At 32.3% G+C, this 20860-nt stretch overlaps 2 long non-coding RNA genes across 2 annotated transcripts; both read left to right on the top strand.

Moving 5' to 3' along the window:
* The first annotated feature begins 2476 nt into the window (after nucleotides 1–2476).
* LOC143066588 (uncharacterized) lies at nucleotides 2477–5302 on the top strand. Its single transcript, XR_012975687.1, has 2 exons — nucleotides 2477–2647; nucleotides 4884–5302. It is a non-coding gene; the product is annotated as an uncharacterized LOC143066588 (long non-coding RNA).
* An 8720-nt stretch (nucleotides 5303–14022) lies between these two features.
* On the top strand, nucleotides 14023–18565 carry LOC143069075 (uncharacterized). Its single transcript, XR_012976322.1, has 2 exons — nucleotides 14023–14127; nucleotides 16609–18565. It is a non-coding gene; the product is annotated as an uncharacterized LOC143069075 (long non-coding RNA).
* The last annotated feature ends 2295 nt before the right edge of the window (nucleotides 18566–20860 follow it).

Genomic DNA, 20860 nt, shown 5'->3' with positions numbered 1-20860 from the left:
CAGTGTGGTTGTGAAAATATGGCAGGTAATTAAAGTTCGTGTTTTGCGATCACCGGATTTTTACGAGATGGGTCACGTTGAGGTCACTTTGCATACGGGAAATATGTCGGGGAATTGCTTCCTGGAAGCAATTAAAATAAAGTAAACTTCTTCTAAATATGAACAAACTAAAGAATTTTCTTCAGAAAAAAGTATATGTACATAAGTTTTATGATGAAAACTATCCATTGAGTTATAAAAAACATATGCATTATTTTTTTTTAATTTGAGGTTTCTTATGACTTTAATGTATAGCTTTAAACCAGAGTAATGCTATCGACACGTTCCTCAATTTACGAATGGATTTACATAAAACCAACTTGACTGCTCGTCCATGCCGATATTATTCGCATTACTTCTGAACATGTGTTGTTCGTCGTTTATTATTTTTCGGAAAAAAAATATACAATTCAATTTTTTAAACCAGAAAACAAAACAAAATATCACAAGTGAGTTAAACGCTTTGAAAATTGGTAATCTGCTGTTGATTAATTTAGTTGGACGAGAACACTGTTGAATGGAGGTAAAAGAGGGTAAATACAATGTTTATTACAGCGACAATTTGTCATATGAAAATGTAATTAAAAATATACACGTATAAGTTAATATACCATTAATTTTAATCAACACTTGAATCTTTTGATTCAGAATAACATTACCAAAACTTACTGTCTCATCAGTAAAGATAAATTGTGGAGCTATCGCAATTTTATGATAAAAAAAAAACGTTTTGTTTGACCCAAATTTAAGTGATTGGCTGAATTACAAGCATTTTATTTTTGATACAAATGAGTTGCAACTATCGTCCATTGTCTTCTGATTTGTTTATTCGACCTCCTGCATCTGTGGCAATGAGGCACTACCCCCTACACTGTGTTCAACACCAACGATCACTTAGCCAACTTAACAAAATTCATAAGTAAGATAATTCCAAGAAACATTGCAGCAGGTGCCACGATTTCACAGAAGGTCGGGATGGGATCTCCCTGACAGAGGAACAAATATTTTCTAAGAAAAATTTACAGATCAAACATTTCAGAGGACGTATTTAAAAAAAAAACTATAGACTTATAATAAATAAACTCATCATAGATACCAGGACTAAATTTTGTATATACGCCAGACGCGCGTTTCGTCTACAAAAGACTCAGCAGTGACGCTCGAATCCAAAAAAGTTAAAAAGGCCGAATAAAGTACGCAGTTGAAGAGCATTTAGGACCTAAATTCCTAAAAGTTTTGCCAAATCCAGCTAAGGTAATCTATGCCTGAGGTAGAAAAGCCTTAGAATTTCAAAAATTCAAAACCTGAAGTTTGCAATTACACAACCAGTTTGAAAATATTGAGGGAGATACCGTTAGTTATTCCCTTTTTCATTTTATCTGTACAGTTTTGTGTGTCATTTTCTCTCTAATCAGAGTTGCTATATTATTTCATACCACAAAATAATTCGGTTGCATGAAAACAATTAACTGGAATAAGAAAATATCTATGAAAAAAGTAAAAAATAAATAACTCCGAGGAAAATTCAAAACAAAAAGTCCATAATCAATTACAAAATCAAAAGCCCAAACATATCAAACGAATGGAAAACAACTGTCATATTCCTGACTTTATACAGGCATTTTTTATATAGAAAATGGTGGATTAAACCTGTTTTTACAGTTAGATAAACCTTTCGTTTACATAACGGTTGCATAATATTCCATAATATTGACATCAATGTGTGAACAAAACGAACAGACATAATCGGTAAAAAGAACACTCAGTCAACTTATCTTTACAAAAATAGCTTTCCTCAGTAAAGTAATGCCATGAAATAGTGCAGCCGGTATTGCCACGATTTCACAGAAGGTGGGGTTCTGAGCTGGCTGAAAGATTAACGAATATAACCCGTAAATACAGTTTGCACAAACATTAAGCTCATAGGAATCACAATTAACGATTTCGAACTTTCCTTTTGATATACATTCCCGGAATAAGTTCTAACAAAGAACATATGTATGTTATGAATTTTCCTAGAAGCAATTTAATTATCAAGAGATCAATGATGAACGATAACTATCTAACATTTTCTTATTGCTCAATGCATGTCTTTTTATAAAGGGCGTGTCCTGTGTCGGTTTTACTTATAAAAAGCTAACAGAAGACTTAATCTTTTATACTGCGCTTTTGATATTTACATGTAAGTATGCACTGAACAGAAAATACTATTTTTATTTTATATTTGATTTGGTTGAATGGTCAAATGTTTACATATTTAAAAGCTAGATTTATTTGTTAACTAAAATTTTAAAGCAATTTATTTATCATGAATCAAACAAAAAATGTACAAAAAAACCTACCCATTTTTGTATTTTTCAATAATAATTCAAACTACGTTGAATGCTTATGACGAAAGTAATTATTTCCATCAATTTCGCAACAGACCGATCAAATATGTCTGGAATATATAGTGAAGTCAAAGCATCAACAGACAATATTTTAAAAGGGGGTCGAGAGAGATTAAATAGCATGGAAAGCATTGAATCAGACGATGAAAAAACATCCGGAAAAAAAGGCAACAGCAAAAGAAAAGTCAAAAGCAAAACTTCTGAAGACAGATAAAATGGTAAGCTGTATATTGAATCTTATTCATTTCACTTTCTATGTATTTATGGGACTTATGCAAGATTACAAGTATTCTTTGGGTGAATATCGAAATCTTATACTTATTACATTTCAGGTCCTATTGTGAAAAATATAATGATGGGTGAGCATATGTACTATATGACAAGATACGTGCAAAAAGCAACGAAAAGATTTACAATGATCGTTTGATCTATGTTAGATATGCATTTAAACAAATATTCTCCAATTGTTATTGCTAAACAAATAAATATAAAAGAAAATGACTTACACATTACACAGATTAATTTTCAAGTTAAATAAATCTTTCAAGTTGTTATTTAGGGCAAAATCATTATCTAAGATACCCGAGATAATCACATTTCGGTAAATTATGTCTTTTCTTAACTTATTGAACTCAAAATTTTTATCCGTTTGTAGATTCTATTTACTAAAAGTTATAATTAAGGGGTCCAAAATCATTAAAATGGGTTTGACAAAAATGGCCAGCAAAATTCCATTATTGTCAGTTTCAAAGAATTACATGTCTAAAAACTACTATCCGTATTTCAAATATTTTCAAACTATGTTTAGTATCTCCTGACTTATTTCAAAAGGAATTGTATTAAAGAGATGGCTAACATAGGCTTGATTTTAGTGCAATTAAAGATTAAGTATATGATGTTATGCAATTATAAAAACGAAGAAAAGTAAGAGTTGATTGTTAAGAGGTGTTTGCTTTAGTTTACAAATGTCAAGTGAATGACGGATGGTAAATTAATCTTTTTGCTTTCTGTAATACAATATATTTCAATTTAAGAATACTATTCAATTTTGCCAAAATATTGCTGCTGTTTTGTATGAGCAACTCATTACTACATTCATCATTATTTGATTCTGATGAGGTTATATTTTTACTGTTCCAATATGATTTTGTTCATTGCATTTTACAGGCATTTTCTATTTCATTTAAAGAAAAAATCACCAAAAACATACAGATTTATGATCAATTGGACGGGACTAAAAACACTCTTCATGTCACATAGCATTGGCAATGTACATAGTTTAAACCTTATTGAACATTTGTACTTTGGTGCATTTCAAAGTGTCTCATTTGCAATCATATTACGTCTTCTTATTTTCATAATAACATGTTAATTTAATTGATAGTTTTTAATTCAACGCATTTACAAAATGTAAAATCCTTGCTTTGTAAAGTTAAATTTAAAAAGTATATATTTACCTATTTTAATTCCCATGGTGATTTTTATTCAAAGCTTACCAAACCAATGTGTAATAAATCACATTAATACCCTTGAGTTACTACCATCTAATCGGCCAGGGTATTTATCAGTACGCACTGTATTTGTCATGGAGTAGAAGTTCGAATCTAATATTAAGTTCCAAATGAAAGACGTATTCTGGAATATTAATTCAAAAGGAAGAAATATTATAGAATTTGTTCCTGGCGTAGTATAATATAGGGAATATTTATTACAACAGTAACTGATGTTAAAACATTGTTTATATCAAAGTATCATGATGAACTTATGTTGGGAGGAACACATATACGTTGACATATCTACCATATACTACTAATGTAAATCCGATCAAGACTCTTCCGTTCGAGGTCTATGCAAGTTCTTTTTATATACTTTTCTTAAATTCTTTATGTTTCATATGTAAGTAAAGCTCACTGATAAGTCAATTTTGACTAAGTCTCGTGTATCATATCATAACTTTTTTATTCAGAGGTCTTTTACTGTCAATATTAACTTAAAAGAGCTACTTTTGTTATTACTAATATCAATTCCCCTAGGTCACTGTTGTTCGATATATAGGTTAGGTTTTGATTCATTATATACAAGACGCAATTTTACTAATAGTTGACAGTTTTAATATCCGACAAATTAAATATTCGAATAAGACAAAATTATTGAAAAAAAACAAACAATTATGTTAGTTTCAAACTGAGGAGTTATAATATTGAGGCGAATGAAGTCACCAATGTTAAGATCTAGTTAATCGATTAAGAAGAGACAATTCAAAGAACATATTAAATAAAAAATACGAGGGAATTGCCAGGACTCATGAAGTAACGAGGTTAAATCGACGAAAGGATGAACGTTTCCTGCTATATATCCATCACTTAACAGTTAAACAGTAAATATTGTTGTTTTCAGCTATTTTGAATTTAACCAAATACATATGTTTTGACAAAAGTACTTGTGTATTTACAGGATGAAACATAACCGTTGGAGGATAGAGACAGATTTGAAGAACAAAAATTTTAATAGTGACTTCTTATTATCTGTCTTCTTATGTTTAAAAAGTTCTTATAAGATATAAGATGTAATAAAATGATTTCCCTTTATATTATGAGGGGGGATAGGAGGGGTCCTGATCCCGAAATCCTGGGCTTAAAAACACGAAATCCCGAGGTCCAGAATTTAAATAAAGTAAATCCCGACATCCCGAAATAAAAAAAAAGAATTCCCGAATCCCGAAAGGGTCAATCCCGAAATCCTGAGCTTAAAAACACCTGATCCCGGAGTCCCGATAAAGGTCCTATCCTCCCTCTATTATGTCATTGCTTTTAGGTCTTTTAAGTTGCAATTACTCAACACTTTCGGTGTTGAATTATATACTGAAACAAAAATGTTTTTTCTTGATTTGAATGAGATAGGACGTATGGGAAACCAAAACAAAACGAAACAAAGGAGTAAAATCAAAAGATCCTTAATAGAATACCGGATGTGTTTAAGGTAATTTTTGCTTGATGTTGCTGCGACCTTAATTTAATCTCAATTTAACATTGCGCATGTCCGAAGCAAGAAAGCTTGGTTATTGTATCTTACTTTTGTTTGTTAGGTAATTCGGTGGTATAGTTTTTAATCAATTTAAAACTCCAGCAAGCAAGCGCTAGAGGTATGGTTTATTATTGAATACCACGTAGGTTGACGTATAAAGGTGTATTGTTGGTTTTTGTCGTTTTAATTCCTATTAAAAAGTGCCATTTAAAAAGTGTCGAAGTCATTATGATATGTCGTCATATCGTCTTTGAATAGTTTCTAAACCTGCATATTAATAGTGAAGACCTTAACCCTAACTACATACTGAAATTCTGTAAATGGAAAAAAAGTGAAAACAACTATCGAGATCCTCGACATCACAATTATCATGTACAAGGATTTTCAATAGGACTAACCAATGTAATGAGTATTTCTTTAATTATCCTGATTACTGGCAAAATAAATGACATCTTGTAAATTCTCATCAGTGAAAGAAAGTTTACTCGATGACAAAGACGAAAAAAAATCTCTGAACCTGCGACAAAAAACACATCGTCATGTATTGGATAAGAACTTATAAAATAAGAATTCCAGACCTTACGATAGTTTTCACATGTGGAACAAGAAATGCTTACCCTTTCAGAGCACCTAAGATAACCCCCGATTTTCGGTGGGATTCTTTTTCCTCAGACTTTAGTTTTCTCTGTTGTGTTTTGAGTGCTGTGGTCTGTCTTTGGTTGTTGTTTTTTTTTTTTTTTTTTGTCATGGCTTTTATTTCTGACTGAGTTTAAATGTCCATTTGGTATCTTTTGTCTCTCCTTTTTAATATACATATAAAAAAAACTATCAAATTAGAAAGAACGGAACAAAATACACGAAAATTATACGGATGCTGTAAATTAGAACAGGGATCAAGACGATTGTTTACTGCAACTGAAGTAAATATTGAATAGTCATATACTAACTAATGAAACAATCAACATAAAAATTGGACGTCTAACCATCACTCGTGTTATAGACCTTCGCATATCAACGAAAGGAACAACGAAGATCGACGCAGACGATCGAGCTTCAGCATGACTATCGCACTTCAGCGATCTTTTGGCTCCTCCAAGTAATACATTTTTATAACATATAGACTAGATACCAGAAGAATAATGTCCCCAAGTTGAGTTTAGTGTTACCATGATAAACAGTATAAGGAAAGTATCGTGTATGATTATAATGTTTTAGTAATGTCAACAAAGAAAAACAAAATGGCATATAGACAAAGCAAATAATGATAAATGAAAGACACAATGGATGGATGTATATGTACGGAGCCACTCCAAAGGGATATTACCAAAAAAAAGACTAAACAGTAAAAGAAATAATTTACAAAAACAAATGAAAGAACTCTCTAACACATGAAGAGGATAAAGAACGCCAATACCTAGTTGTGAAGTAAATACGAAATATTTATCAACTTTTTGCTCAGACACTAGTGACGTCTGTATAGCAGCTACAGGCTCTTGAATGCCGAATGAATTTGGAAATGTATATCCCATATGCAGGTGAAGTTGGTATATTTCTGCTAAGATGGAGGAAATTGATCATTTAAAATTAAAATCGTCTCGTTTGTCATAGATTCTGGTACTGAGATGACTGCTTGTGTCAAACTCGATGTATAAGTCTAAAAAAATAAGGCAGAGGAAGCAATGTCTATTGTTTCTTTATTATTTCTTGTTCTGGAGGGTATAGTAATTGAACCCAATCAGAAAAGTTTGGATTGTTAATGGAAAGAATATCATCACTATCATCAATATATCTGAATATGAAATAAAATATCTTGCTTCTTTGATCTTCTTGTGTTTAACAATTGACTAAAGGAACTCCGAATCATATGGAAATAAGAAATGGTCGGCAAGGAGATGTTGACAGTTAGTTCCCATAGGAATGCCGAAAATTTGTTTAAAGGCCTACCTATAATTCAACAATCTGATATAAGACTTGACCCTGTAAACTTAACCCTGATCACTGATCAATGAAATGAGGTTCAGGCCAGTTTTACACTGTCTGACAAACATGTAAGAAAGGATATACCAAGTAGAGATAACCTCTTACTTATAATAAGTGAATATTTCACATGACAAAAACTTATAACTATAATTTGTTTCATGCTGTCGCGGAACCATGAAAATGAGGTGAAGGACAATGGACACATGACAGACAAAGACTTCGTAGCATAATGTATCTGCATAAAAGGTATTATAAATGCATCCAGGTCTTACATATAAATTGTATATTGATATGTTCATGTAAAAGTTATCAACCATTAATGATAACCATTAATCATGTTTTGTACAGCAGGCCACACATTTCAGTATGTGCACTGTTGTATAAATACTTAACAAATAGGTCATCTTAATCTAATAATTGTTATGCGTTTATAGCAGTCTGTCAGGTTTCATGTGACCTTGAACTTATTTTGGTGATTTCATCAATGTGAAATTTTCCTGGTTATATCGGTTTTTTAGAAACTAATCACTATCAGCTATAAATCAACTATATTTGGTTTATGACATGATTGTAAAGTGAAAGTGTCTGCCTGGAAGATATCATCTGTCCTTGACTTCCTGTTCATGGTTCAAAATTAAGTTACATATGTTTGGTCATCTCCTAAAATACCATAAGCAATGTCAACCATATTTAGTGTGTAAAATGATTGTAAGGTGCGCATGTCAGACTTGCTCATTTTTCCTAGCCTTAAGCTAATAATAATGGATCGTCGGGTAGATATTTTTGAGTGTGCACTCTTGTTAAAAAGATGATTGCTTTGCTGTCTTGTCTGCTCGGAGTTTGTCTGGTTGAACGAATGTATCACTAAATATGATTTCAGACAAAAACTTTAATAATTATTTAAATCTATTCCATTTCCAATTGTTATTTTTTTTTAGAGATGTTTTATTTCAAATGCATGATAAGGAAGACAAAAAAATACAGTCATGTAAATATCATATCTTATACACAAAAGCTTCATCGGTAATGTTACTGGTTTTGCTGGCGACTATTATCAAACCTGCTTTCCTGTTAATATCAAAAACATTCCATCTTCTTTATTCAAAACTGTTTTATGACTTTTACCATCTGGTGATAACTTCACAACACTGTTATTGCCCACAGAAGCGGTATAAACAAAGCCATTCTTGTCTACTGAAATTCGTTCTGGTATATTGATATCGGAATTTTTAACTGTTCAAACATGTTCTCCTGTGACTTTGTAGCAATATACCTCGTGAGTACTACAAGCTGTACAATAAATGATCTTTTCAGACAGGACTTATTTTGTTAACCGAACAGCTTCTATAATCTTACGTGATTTATCCTTCATGTTTAGTATAATAATTTTTGCATCATTAGATAGGCTGATGGCCAGAGTTTGATAATAACATGAAATTTCACAACAGACACCAGAAATGTCAATAGTTTCTATAGTTTTATTTTTTTCAACATCAACTAATATCACTTGATGTTTGTAATAGGGACTGACCGCCACTATATTATTGCTGATATTGCAAAAATTAAACGGGAAGTCGTCTTTGTAAGAATTTCACCACGTTCCTCCAACAGTAACCATCCCTACCGAACAGCATCAAACTCTTCTGGTGGTTTTTTAGTGCCAGAAACTTGCCATCATCAAGCACAAGTAATTCCGTCATTAAATATTTTTGTCCTTCGGGAAATTTGAGTGTTTAAGAAAGTTGACTTTATTTCTTCAATACAAGGAATCTTGATACTGAATGCTGGACTTTATTTCCTGTAATGACCTTGACATTTGAACTATATTGTTGTTTATTTAACGGAAATATCTCCAAAAGATTTTACATCTTTTAGAACTGACTGCAAGGCAGAAGAAATGTTAACATGGAAGTTATTTTTATCCATGTTTCCTTTACTCTCTAAATCTTCTATGAATTTTGTTTCTAATGATGAAGCTTCCTCAATTTCCTTCAGACCTACATATGTTTGCCACTCATTTGCATATTGTCTCATTTTGGAGAAGTATTCTTTTAAATGACGAATTTGTTTTGCATGTTGCACTACTTGTTGAACAAGATCATTCATTTTTAATTGTATCATTGACTGTTTTGATTCTAACTTGTCAAGAATTTGACTTTCTATTTTGTCCAGATAATCATCAATAGATTTTCTTACTGATTTGATTTCCGTAAGAATTTGTGTTATCTGATTTTGATTTGAAGTGACACTATTGTGCAAGTATTCAATTATTTGTTCAAACTTTTTGTCTAGGTCCTTTAGATTTTTATCAAGGAATGGGATTGAGTCGGATGATTTTATATGGAAGCACATATGGTACACCCCTTGGAAAGTTATTTTGTTGCAAATAAGTCGGAATTATTAGTTAAGTTGTGTGTAATAAGCTGGAATGAAATCATCATGAGGAATCAACTTGTCGGAATGATGAAGAAAAAGTTGCATTACAATGTCGACTTGCTGATATAAATATATTGACATGGTAATAAGAAGTCGACATGTTAAATTCAACCTGTTAATTGATTAAAGGGGCACTAGCTACGAGATATATAAAAAATCTAAAGTTTTTTTTCTGTTCAATCAATAATGAAAGTGAAATAGTGAAATAGCAATTCGCTTTTTGCAGCCTAAAAGGTTCAATTTTGTCAAATTACGCTAAAAAACATTGATAATTAGTAATCTATCTTTAAACCATTTTCATATGTCGTTTGTTTAATGTGTTGTGGATGAGTGTCGCTATCCATTGAGTTAAATTTCAAATTAAAGTTCGAGTTGATGTTCTGAGTTATTTGGTATGATAAGGGGTAACGGCAGTCAAAGAACTAAATAAAAACACTATTTCGGACATAAGGGGGATATCCCCACACTAGTACGGCTTTTTTCCCTCCCTATTTCCCAAATGGAATCAGTATTATAATAAATTCGCGAAGAATTGCATGAAACCTTCCGTCTCGCCTGGGATTGAAACTGTCAGTGCAAAATTTGTAATATTGACTGTAAAATGTAAATTTTTCTGTACCATACAAAATTTAGAAAATAGTTTTTTTCTGTAGATGATTTATCTTGATCTTAAAGATTTACTCCAATGCAAGTTTAATAACAATTCATGGAGTTTTGCAAATTTATCACGACAAAACAGTTTTATTTAATGCGTTTCCCTCAGTTTTAGTTTGTTACCCCGATTTTGTTTTTTGTCCATAGATTTATGAGTTTTGAACAGCGGTATATTACTGTTGCCTTTATTTATTAACTGCAATAAAAAACCTAAAATGACCCTGAAATGACACTTGCAAAAAAAAAATCACACGAGAAACATACGATCTAAATGAAAAAGACGCTTTTGAAATACATTTCTACCTCAGGAATAGATTACCTAAAGCTATAATTGGCAAAACTTTTAGGAATTGTGATCCTCAATTCCCTACAACTTTGTACTTTATTTGGCCCATTAAACTTCTTTGATTCGAGCGTCACTGATGAGTCATTTGTAGACAAAACGCGCGTCTGGCGTAAATACAAAATTTTAATCCTGGTATCTTCACACCATAGTTACAGGGAAACAACAAATAAGATATGTTCAATTGTCGTAACCACAATCCTGTCCTCTTTTTCCACAATCCTGTCCTCTTTTCCACGAAGATGACCTACTGCATTGGACCAAATCAACGGGTTTGTAATTTCATAATGACACGTTGAGAAGGGTTAGCTTACTTTTCCCGGAGCATTGAGATCTACACCGGATTAGATGAATTTACACTAGCCAGTAATACTGATATATTGAGTTAGACAGCTGCAACTGATTTTTATAGTTTTTGTTGTTTATTTACACAATGCCGATCAGACCAACTCGATGATCCCGATTGTCCAAATTTCCACGACCGAACGTGACAAAATTCTTGATCGGGCCTGTTTACGACTTCTACCCGACTGCTATCCGACTGTATACGAGCTTAAGTAAACCATTCACGACTCCTTGATGATTCCATCACGACTCCAACCCGACCACTAATTGAATACATATTCCATAAATCCGACCAATTCACGATCTCTACACGATCTTTACTCGACTAACTAGACCTAATCAACTATGCTCGATCTCAGCCTGATCTCTGCCAGAACAAATCTATTTGATCGTATAGGGGTAGTAGGGATAGTCGGGCATTGCTCGGGTATGTACAATTTCAGTATAAAAACATCTGATTCTTTATTTATATCACCCGCTGCAGTGGCGGAGGCAATAAGCGACACCTTTGTCCTTCCGTTAGTACGTATACGTACGTCCCAACAATTAGTTTTCGATCCCTTATTTTATTTTCCCTAAATCATTTTGAAGCGTAATATAATAAAACGCAGATCAAGTGCGACTTTGGGTTTTGTCACTTTTACCGCTCTTGGTAATGACTCTCCATAGCGTTATATACAAGCTGGGCATTATTTGTGTCCAATGAACACGTTCCCAATTTATTTGGTTAGAGTCAGTGGTTCACAGACAGTCTGAGTAAAAATATACATTTAAAGTATCTATATGGAAATAAAGCAGTTGCCAATGGATTGTTTTGCAATGTGGTTAGAGCTCAAGCAGACAGATTAATAGCTGTGACGGAGCTTCCAGAGAGCGTAGAAGACCAGTAAATTAAAAAGAGGTAGACAGCAAATTTAAGGGTGCCTAGAAATCTAGGTGATGCAGTGGCTTACAAGGCGACCACTGTGTGTAGTATAAATTGTAATCACAAAAAAATACTGAACTCCGAGGAAAATTCAAAACGGAAAGTCCGTAATCAGATGGCAAAGTCAAAGATATTAGAGACTTACAGGAGCTGAACAAAGAGGATCCTAATGGTTATAAAAACTTACTAAAAGTTATTTAGGACGCTGATTTGTTATGGGAGTTTTACTGCTTTTTTCTTCGAAATGTGTCACTGGATTAATACTGATGTTAGACAGTAGTATACATAAATTTTACCACCCCCTTTTCCTTGCTTTCTTACAAATTAAGCCTATAGTTTGTGTCATACATGTGCACATGTATGCAACCAGTAATTTCCATAGATTTGATACAAAAATTAGTATCAATGGCAACAAACTGCTTGTTTTTACTAATAATGTTGGAAAAAAGGGTGAAGATGTCACATATTTCCCCAAAATTTGGCCAAAATTAGAATTTCAATCCACCGGAAAATACCTTTTTTTAACTGTTTACATATATATATATATATTATCACGAATTCAAATAAAAATCATTTGTCTTTTGTATCATTAAACTGTGTCAAAAAGCGTAAAAAAAGGTGTTGCTAATATTCGTCCGTACGGTGACATATAGTTGTTCATTTCTGTTTCATTTGGTGGCCTATGGAGAGTTGTCTCATTGGCAATTATACCAAATCTTCTTAGTTTTATATTACAAAAGCGTATGGACATACGGAAAATACGGACAGTCAAACAAACATAGCCCATTTAACAGCTAAAATATATTGTCACGATTTTATTTTTAACTGTACACAAATTCTTCCGCAGCAGCAATCTCAGGTGAGACGGAAGGTTTAATGTAGTCCTTCACGAATTTATTATAATACTGATTCCATTTGAGAAATAGGGAGGGAAAAACAGCCGTACTAGTGTGGGGATATCCCCCTTATGTCCGAAATAGCTTTTTTTTAAGAACTTTGACTGCCGTTACCCCTTATCATACCAAATAACTCAGAACATCAACTCGAACTTTAATTTGAAATTTAACTCAATGGATAGCGACATTCATCCGCAACACATTAAACAAACGACATATGAAAATTGTTTAAAGATAGATCATGTTTTTTTATCCAAAATGGTCACGTGGTTTTATCTCATCATCAAATAAGTTGTCGGCTTAATCAATTAACAAGTTGAATTTAACATGTCGACTTCTTATTCATGTTATTACCATGTCAATATATTTATATCAGCAAGTCGACATTGTAATGCAACTTTTTCTTCATCATTCCGACAAGTTGATTCCTCATGATAATTTCATTCCAGCTTATTACACACAACTTAACTAATAATTCCGACTTATTTGCAACAAAATAACTTTCCAAGGGGTGTATCATATGCGCTTCCATAATTTTATGTTACCAATTTTTTCTAACAGCGGCTTTATATTTTGACATTTATCATGTGTGTCTAAAGTGCATTCTGAACAACAGCCACATTCATGTTATAACTTATGACTAAAACCAGCAAAGACCAATCGAACCAACATCTGATACAAAAATTCAATAATACAGGTAAATAAAATAAAACCTAGAAATATAAATCGTGTTGACATGATCCTAGCAAAACAATGTAATTGTATAAGTATTGCATGCTTCTTTTAGTAATTTTATAGGGTTTGACCGTGCACAAATTTTCAAAAAAAAACGCGAAGTTCCAAACGTTTCATATACAGTCATTGCATGTAATTCTGTCAACGCTTTTTAATAATCCACCAATAAATTTACAAAAAAGAAGCAGTCTATTCTTAGATATCCTCTTACTGACCTCCTTAACTAAAGCGCATACTCAGTGACTACTTTCATTATGTTAATTATGTTAATGAAGTTTAGGAAAGTGTCAGGATTTCATTTACAAATTGGACAACCGTACGTATACAGTTTATACAGATTGGAATGTGTAATTTGCCTGTGTAAGTGTTGACACTGAAATATATTGTCATGTTTTATTATTATTTAATCCGATAAATGTCAGATAGTCTGATGTGAGTTACGGTCGAACTATTTAAAGTGTACTGAATTGCGGCTTCGCTTGTTTCTATCCATGATTAGATCCGCTTTCATCGTATATTCCTAACTACCGTATACGTTGACAGTGGATTTTTGAGTTCCTGGTGAAAACTGACTAACACTATCTTATTAAGAAAGCTAACAAATGATGATGTAGGTTAGTGCAGGATGGCTTAAATCAGACTGGAGGAAATAGAGGGCTGATAAAAATGTCTGAAGAGCAATTTTTTTCTATAATATACTACAAAGAGGAGGGATCTATTTAACTTACAAAATTCATAAGGGTACACAATTTTACTACACGAACTTTCCTGTTTACAAAACTTTGAAATTTTCGAAAAACTAAGGATTTTCTTATCCTAGGCGTATATTACCTTAGCCGTATTCATGGTATTTGGCACAACTTTTTGGAATTTTAGATACTCAATGCTCTTCAACTTTGTACTTGTTTGGATTTATAAATATTTTGATATGAGCGTCACTGATGAGTCTGGTGTAGACGAAACGCGCGTCTGGCGTACTAAATTATAATCCTGGTACCTTTGATAATTATAATGACAATTAAGGTGGATAAGGATGTTTTGTTAAAAAAAAAATTCCCTATAGATTTCTACAATTTTTATCATTTTGTATATCTGTTTTAATAAATAAAATTGTGACTTTCCATCCTGTCCATGTTTTTGTTAGAACAAGTAAAGGGTTGTTCTTTTGGGGAAGGGGAGGGGTAATGAATTCCAGAGATCTATAAAATTCAAATTTAAAGCAACATTAAATAAATTACCAGCTCACTATTATGATACAAAGAAGTTCATATTTCATAAGTACAGATATAGGTCCAGATCAAAATAAATCTCCCAATGCTGAATATTGTTGCTAATATAGTAGTTCCATTTGATCATCACATCTAATTTAGTTTATACTGCAACTAGTTGTGTTTATTTCCGAAATATTGTAACACAGCTATATTTTGTGCAATGCCAATTTGATCATGGAACACTTTTTCCATAATCAGGGAATCATTAAGGGAATGAAAAAAGGCTTTAAATTTGTGTTACAATTTAAATAGCTATCAATGTGTAAATCTAACTTGCAGTATAAAAACAATATTAGCTCAATGTCATACAAATATAAACCTTTTTGTATTAAGCACAGAACTGGGGAAGGGCTCGGTAAAACCCCGCCCTTTCCCAGTTTTTAAGCCTCATACAAAAAAAATATATTTTTCTGACATTTATCTAATATTATATATCTTTCATTATTGGAAATAAAAAAAGGACACATCGGAACAATCGTTGCTCACCAGGAGTTTTTGTGTAGAACTGGCATTAATGAACATTTGCCTATTTAATGTATAACATGTCATATAAAGAGGTCTAAATTGAAAACAACGTTCAAACCTATGATTGCGTTGGATAAAAACTGCAATTTTTATACTTGTAACAAATTTCGTTGTAGGGGGGTCTAAATACAGCACAAACAACATTTTCCAAAAGACCAAAAGATTGAAAATATATATTATTACAAAACATATTTGTATTACATGCACACGTATAAAAATTGTGGTTTTTATCCAACGCAATCATAGGTTTGAACGTTGTTTTCAATCTAGACTTCTTTATATGACATGTTATACATTAAATAGCTGAAAATGATAAACTTGTGGCCAAGATGTTATGCCACAAACACAAGGTGTCAATATATTTTTTTTTGTACACCAGATCTAGATTTCGACAATATATGTCTCTTCAGTGATGTTAGGGATCAAAAAGGTATTTTGAAGGCCATATAATTTACCCTCATTTTTAGATAGACTCTTGAATTTGAGTCAATATAGGATGAACGGATCATATAAACCGGAGGGAAAATATGATACAAGCCCAAACGAAAAAGTATAAACAAGTCTAAAATGAAAACTACATTCAAACCTATGATTGCGTTGGATAAAAACCGCAATTTTTATACGTGTGCATGTAAAACAAATTTCGTTGTAGAAGGGTCTAAAAACAGCACAAATAACATTTTCCAAAAGACCAAAAAAGTGAAAAAGTATATTTAAACAAAACCCATTTGAATAACAGGTCGAACAACTGATGTTCTTTAACCCTGCTGGCTGCCATTGGCGATTGCCAAATAAAATTGATCACAAGATGTAACAAAATTGATCTTAATATAAATTTAATACTAAACAGAAATTTGTTTTTTTATATTTGTACATATAAAAATAATTTTGCCCTATAAGAATGATCAAAAGCAGGACATTTCATGCATAGCCCTTATTTTGTAAAAATGCTTTTAAATCAATCAATTTGTGAAATCGGAGCATTTAATGAAGACAAATTGTAACTTACATATATATATTTAATATGAACACTTTATATTTTCAGGTCTAAGAAAGAACAATGTCTTTATCAGATAGATACATTTGTATACTCTGCAAGCAAGAAAATGAAGCAACATGGTGTATGGAATGTGACCACATAACTATAGTTAGTGAAGAATACCACAAGTTGCCATCTTTCATGAAAGAAACAAGTAACCTATGCAAAGACCATGACAGAAAGTATGAACTTTACTGTTCTGGCCATAAATGTGCCTGTTGTTCAGAATGCATTTTAGACACACATGATAAATGCCAAGATATACAACTGCTGTTAGAGATTAACAGAAACATTAATTCATCCGACTCAATCCCATTCCTGGATGAAGATTTAAAAAATCTAGGAAAAAAGTTTGAACAAATAATTGAATACTTGCACAACAGAATCAGAACGAATAAAAATCAGAAAACACAAATTCTTAAGGAAATCAAATCAGTAAGAAAATCTATAGATGATTATTTGGATAAAATTGAAGGTCAAATTCGTGACGAGTTACAATCAAAACATTCAAAAATACAGTCAAAAATGGAGGATCTTGTCAAACAAGTTGAACAACATTCAAAACAAATTGTTCATTTACAAGAAGATTTTTTGAAAATGAGAATTTATGCAACTAGTTGGCAAACATATATAGGTCTAAAGGAGATTAAAAAAGCTTCATCACAAGAATCAAAATATATAGAAGATTTAGAGAGTAAAGGAAACTTTGATAAACATAACTTGCATGTTAACATTTCATCTGCTTTGCAATCAGTTTTAACAGATGTAAAATCTTTTGGAGATATTTCTATTACAAATCAACCATATAGTTCAAATGTCAAGGTCATAATAGGGGATGAAGTCCAGCATTCAGTATCAAAGAGTCCTTGTATGGAACAAATAAAGCCAACTTTCTTAAACACTCTGAAATTTCCAGAAGGACAAAAATATTTAATGATGAAATTACTTGTTCTTGATGATGGCAAGTTTCTGGCACTAGAAAATCACCAGAAAAGTTTGATGCTTTTCGGTACTGATGGTTACTGTTGGAGAAACGTGGTAAAATTCTCACAAGATGACTTCCCGTTTAATTTTTGCAACATCAGCAATAATATAGTGGCAGTCAGTCTCTATTACAAACATCAAGTGATATTAGTGGATATAGAAAAGAATAAAACTATAGAAACTATTGATATTCCTGGTGCCTGTTGTGACATTTCGTGTTATGGTCAAACTCTGGCCATCAGCCTATCCGATGATGCAAAAATCATTCTACTTAACCTGCAGGATAAATCAAGCAAGATTATAGAAGCAGTTCAGCTCACACATTTAGTCTTGTTTAAAGAAAACATTTATTGTACAGCTTGTGGTACGCATGAGGTGTTTTGCTACAAAGACACAGGAGAACACGTTTGGACAGTCAAAAATTCCGATATAGATATACCAGTAGGAATTGCAGTAGATATGAATGGCTTTGTTTATATCGCTTCTGTAGGCAATAACAGTATTGTGCAATTATCACCAGATGGTAAAAGTCAAAAAACAATTTTAAATGAAAAAGATGGAATCATATATCCTAATGCTTTTGATATTAACAGAAAAGCAGGGTTGATGATAGTCTCCAGCCAAACCAGTTACTGTACCGATGAAGCTTTTGTGTATAAGATATGAAATTTACATGATTGAATTAATTTTTCTTTCTTTATATCATGCATTTGAAAAAAAAACTTCTTCTCCAAAATAAAATATAAATGTTTTAGGGGCCAGCTGAAGGACGCCTCCGGGTGCGGGAATTTCTCGCTACATTGAAGACCTGTTGGTGACCCTCTGCTGTTGTTTTTTATTTGGTCGGGTTGTTGTCTCTTTGACACATTCCCCATTTCCATTCTCAATTTTATTTTACAGTGATTTGTAGTGTTTCATGACAATGTCATTTGGAATGAAAAATGATCTAATTCATTATTAAAAAGGCCAGACACAAATATTCAAGACTGACCTTATAATCTCATCATACACCAAACAAAAAAGTCGACCTATTATAGTATCTAAAAAAACAACCTAACAATTGTTACTTACACCAAATATTGTTGACCTATTGCTTATGGTATCTTACGAGAGTACCTTACTACAAAACTTATTGACCAAAGAACTATGAATATGAGGTCAAGGACAGATATGAACCCCGACAACTATTTCAAACAAAAGTAGTCTACCACTCTTTGGAATATCAAGCTTTATATAAATAGTTTGCGCAGTAGAGACCACTGACTAAAAACCCTTAATTCCTATATTTTGTATCTTTCCTCCAACATGACAAAAATATGAACACTTGTATGAGTTTTACATACATGTGGTAGTTTCAAATGGTCACACTATACAGCTAAAATGTCATTCGAAAAGTGTTACCTATTCTGCATGAGAAAATCAGGTTTTAAAAGATTTCTCAAATGAAGCCCTGCCTCATTCTGTGATATAGATACTATGGATATGCGTTGATTCTTGAAAAAGAAACCAAGAGCCCGCAAGATACTTTGTATCTATAACTTAAACTACTGTGTTAATGTCTTTTTTAAATTAGAGCCTATTCATAATTAGAAGGTATTGTAAGTGGGTTTAAATAACCATTTTATCGTGTAACAAGAATGTGTCCATGAAATGAAATGAAAGTACACGGATGCCCCACTCGCACTATCCTTTTCCATGTTCCATGGACCGTGAAATTGGGTAATAATCTAATTTGGAATTAAAATTAGAAAGATTATACTATAGGGAACATATGTACTAAGTTTCAAGTTGATTGGACTTCAGCTTCACCAAAAACTACCTTGACCAAAAACTTTAACCTGAAACTCCCACTTTCATTTTCTATGTTCAGTGGACCGTGAAATTGGGGTCAAAAGTCTAATTTGGCTTTAAAATTAGAAAGATCATATCATAAGCGACAAGTCTACTAAGTTTCAAGTTGATTGGACTTCAGCTTCATCAAAAACTACCTTGACCAAAACCTTCAACCTGAACGGACGGACGCACAGACGAACGGAGCCACAGACCAGAAAACATAATGCCCCTCTACTATCGTAGGTGGGGCATAAAAAGATGCATTACAATGAATTAAACATCACAATTCAATAGTTAAAACAATACAAATATAACACAACTCGTCGGCCCTTAAAGATCTTCATATTGTCAGGCATCTGAATATTATCTGTTTTTACAAAATTAAAATATATTGGAACTTATTTCTAATAAAATTGAAAAATCGGGAATGTGTCAAAAGGACAACAACCCAACAAGGAACATATTAATAAGTATGTTTCCGAAATTTCTAACAAGAAGCCTAATTTGAGGCACATCACGATTTCTAGCATAGAAATTTGCAAATAAGCATTTGTAAAATTATTCAGTAAAACAGATATAATCATACTATATTAATTTCTAAAAAAAAAAATTGACAAATAGAATGTAATCATTTTCGTTTCAAATATGAGGAATGGCCAACAATAATCCCATAATAAACAATCAAACTCTCTTATTACACAAAATATCCACAATAACATACAAAACAAGAAAAAGAACCCAGGAAAAATAGAGAATACATGGATTCGAACTTAAACCGACAGGTTCTAACCTTCAACTCATTGATCTAAACAATGAAACCTTGAGGCTACCAACTCATACCATAAGTTTGCCTAGTATGTATATACAATGTATAAAGATACAAGTCCTGTTTGTCCGTTGTACCGATGTATATCATATACTAATTTAAATATATAAAATAAACATTTTTATCGTAATCCATTGGTAGCCGAGAGGTTTCGTCAACATGTTGATGTCAGTAGAACGTCACAGAATTCATGGACGGGTTCGATTCCTAGTGAAGGTATATAGAAATTACAAAAATTAAAGGTAAGTATTTAAAATAATTCCATTAGTGAACAGAAATCAGTAAATTATCCAATTCAAACTTAAAGAAATTAGGCTCACAAGGGAAACAATTGAATATAATTTGATGAGTCCATTTCAGCGACAGATTTAGGAAGTGTTGATTCTAGAAAAAGAATCCCTGGTAAATGAATAAGCAGACGTCACCACAATGGTTTAATAATACACATGTCCCATGTCAGGATAGTTGTAACTGAGAAGTTGTTCTTGATCATATTTGTTTTTCACTTAATGTTGCACCACTGTCCAATGGACAGGGGATATGATGTCTGTTTTATGTATAACACCACCACATTCTGTATGCACCAGTCTAAAGTCAGGAGCCTGTAATTCAGTG

The sequence above is a fragment of the Mytilus galloprovincialis genome, chromosome 3 (genome assembly GCF_965363235.1).
Source record: "Mytilus galloprovincialis chromosome 3, xbMytGall1.hap1.1, whole genome shotgun sequence".
NCBI classification, from domain to species: Eukaryota; Metazoa; Mollusca; class Bivalvia; order Mytilida; family Mytilidae; genus Mytilus; species Mytilus galloprovincialis.
This window is presented reverse-complemented; position numbering and strand designations above follow the sequence as displayed.